The 3,027-nt window shown below is 40.5% G+C and overlaps 1 pseudogene; it reads left to right on the top strand.

Annotated features, from left to right (window-relative positions):
- The first annotated feature begins 1,159 nt into the window (after window positions 1-1,159).
- Window positions 1,160-1,856, top strand: LOC113880641 (annotated as a pseudogene).
- Window positions 1,857-3,027: the final 1,171 nt, after the last annotated feature.

Genomic DNA, 3,027 nt, shown 5'->3' with positions numbered 1-3,027 from the left:
TATAGCTAAAAAATATTGCATTATGATTAAAGAGTACAAGTTTTAAAGTTAGAAAGACTAAGGTAACAAAAGGAGTCTGATTTAACTCTCTGCCCTTATTTTACCCATTAGTAAAAGAGTAACGCCATTCTCTCTGAAGAGGAACCATCAAGGGTAAAGCACTGCCACCACCTGAAAACTGGGTTCACTTCTCAGAAGGCGTCAGACCAACAGACACAACTAAAGTAGAGTGGAGGAAGGAAGAATTTATTACTTGCAGTCTTTGATTACTTAAAATTACTCTTCTCTATTAAAAGAGCTAAGTTTTGAAGAAAGAGACAAAATGGTGCAGTAGAAGGACATTCAGCTCACCTCCTCTCATAAGCACACCAGAATCCCAACCATCTGCTGAAGAACCAACCACTGATTTTAAAAAAAAGGAAGAATGGCATCCTTCCTTATGACGTAATATTGTTGAGTTTTATGTAGCAAGATATTCTTTAATCCTATAACTATTGTTAATACAGCTTTATTTATTTTAAATTTTTTAAAACTTACCACAAACAGTTATCTTGACATAAGCAGAAAAACATTTCTAGGAATTGAAAGACACTTCTCTTTCTCTGCCCATTTGGTATCAAGATAGGCTAACTAAACAATGGAAATCTGGGAAATTAATCTTACAGGGAAAAGGGTATGCTTGTATTTCTCCAGATAAATCCAACAAGAATCAGTTGACTCCATCTTCAGAAGATCCACCCCAGGAGAGCCTCTGGTGTTCAAAATAAAAAAGAAACGACAAAATTCCAGGGAAGAAAAAATTCCAATACAAACCATGGTGACTCTAAAAATCTCCAAGAAACACCGCCCTCAACGTCATCGACCTTATGATCTCCTTACCTAGGGATAAACAAAAACCCTAACTAATCAAGCTAAAAATCTGGTTTCACAACAGAGAATGCCTTGGAATCCGGAAAATATTTTTGTTGCTATGCTTGCTTTGCTTGCTTTTGCTTCCCACCCACCCCCCGACCCCCCCCAACCCCCCCAACCCCCCCACACCCCCCCGCCGCTCAAGCTGAATTAATTAATCATACTTATTGGACCTATATACCTAACCACCTTTTTTACTACAGGTATTTTAGACAATAGACTGGTGGAACCCATCCTTATTATAAAAATGTCTCAGAGCAATCGGGAACTAGTGGTTGACTTTCTCTCTTACAAGCTTTCCCAGAAAGGATACAGCTGGAGTCAGTTTAGTGGTGTGAAAGAACACAGAACTGAGACCCCAGAAGGGAGAGAGTCAGATATGGAAACCCCCAGTGGATCAGTGGCAACCCATCCTGGCACCTGGCAGATAGCCCCACAGTGAATGGAGCCACTGGCCACAGCAGAAGCTTGGATGCCCGGAAAATGATCCCCATGACAACAGTAAAGCAAGCCCTGAGGGAGGCAAGCAATGAGTTTAAACTGAGGTACCAACAGACATTCAGCGACCTGATGTCCCAGCTCCGCATCACCCCAGGGACAGCATGTCAGAGCTTTGAACAGGTAATAAATGAACTCTTCCGGGACAGGGTGAAGTGGGGTCACGTTGTGGCCTTTTTCTCCTTCAGTGGGACACTATGCATGAAAAGCATAGACAAGGAGATACACGTATTGGTGAGTCAGGTCACAACTTCAACGGCCACTTACCTAAATAACCACCTCAAGCCTTGGATCCAAGAGAACGGCGGGTGGGACACTTTTGTGGAACTCTACGAAAGCAATACAACAAACGAGAGCCAGAAGGGCCAAGAGTGTTTCAACTGCTGGTCCCTGACGACACGACTGTGGCTGGTGTGGTTCTGCAGGGCTTGCTCTTCAGCTCATAGTAACTATTCCTTTCGTTATAGTCATTCATATTTTATACAAGCTTATGTTCCTCTTCCTTCTGTTATAGCTATAGAGAACTTACAATTTAATAAGACTCAACGTTTTGTGACTTATATAGATTACAAATTGTATACTTGTTTTAATTCCTCTGTTTCTTTGAAATATGAACCCCTAGAAAGAGGGTCCCATGGCAGGACTTGTCTCCCAACAACTCACTAAATTACTCCGGTGATCTAAACAATTCATTGGATGGTTAATTCTTGACATTTTGAGATTAATAGCCATTTACACTACTGCTGCTGTCGCAGGCCTCACAAACCTCATTTCAAACACAAAACTTTATTCAAAATTAGACCAAAGATGCCCATACTATGTGGGCCACTCAGGCTCAGATAGATGAGGAAATTCAGGATGAAATACAGGAACTAAAAACAGCTGTCAAATGGGTCGGAGATCAATTAATAGATTTACAAAAACAAATAATGTGATTGGAATTCTACTCAATTTTGTATCACCCCTGTTCAGTTCAACTATAGTGCCTACAACTGGGAGCAAATTAAATTTCATTTGCAAGACATACATGACAATGCTTCCCTAAATGCACAATTATTACAAAAAGAAATCTTTGAAACCTTCTCTAAAAGTCTGCCCTCTTCCAATAATTTGGAAACTTTAGCTGAACAGCGAGCTGATCAATTATCTGGGCTAGACCCTCGAAGATGGTTCCAAAGTATTACTCATAGTATTGGGTCTGGTGCCGCAACATTGGTAATTGTCCTGGTAATTATATTTGTTATATACCAATGCCTTTCAACAAAAATTGTTCAAAGTAAACAAGCTCAATTGGTCAGGGCCTTTTTTACAAAAATAATAAAAAAGGAAGAATTGTCAGGGAACGTTTAATTTTAAGGAATCCTATAAGTTGTTTTCTGTTTCTCAAGGGCCTTCTGTTCCTTATCAGTTCCTGGAAAACAGGAAGGAGCAGAGCTGCATGCAGTTCTCAGGACTGAGGTCATGAGGCTGAAGGCATACATGGATTCCTTTCAGTAACCTTTTTACTTTTCGGTACAACTGCTTAGTCATGTTCCTATGTCCAATACATGGGTTGTCTTCTGGCCCTGTGACGATTGTTATTCCCCTAGTTACTGTTGTTAAGCGTCTGGTTTCGGT

The sequence above is a fragment of the Bos indicus x Bos taurus genome, chromosome 2 (genome assembly GCF_003369695.1).
Source record: "Bos indicus x Bos taurus breed Angus x Brahman F1 hybrid chromosome 2, Bos_hybrid_MaternalHap_v2.0, whole genome shotgun sequence".
NCBI classification, from domain to species: domain Eukaryota; kingdom Metazoa; phylum Chordata; class Mammalia; order Artiodactyla; family Bovidae; genus Bos; species Bos indicus x Bos taurus.
Note: the sequence above shows the minus strand (reverse complement) of the source record. Positions and strands in the feature narration are given on the sequence as shown.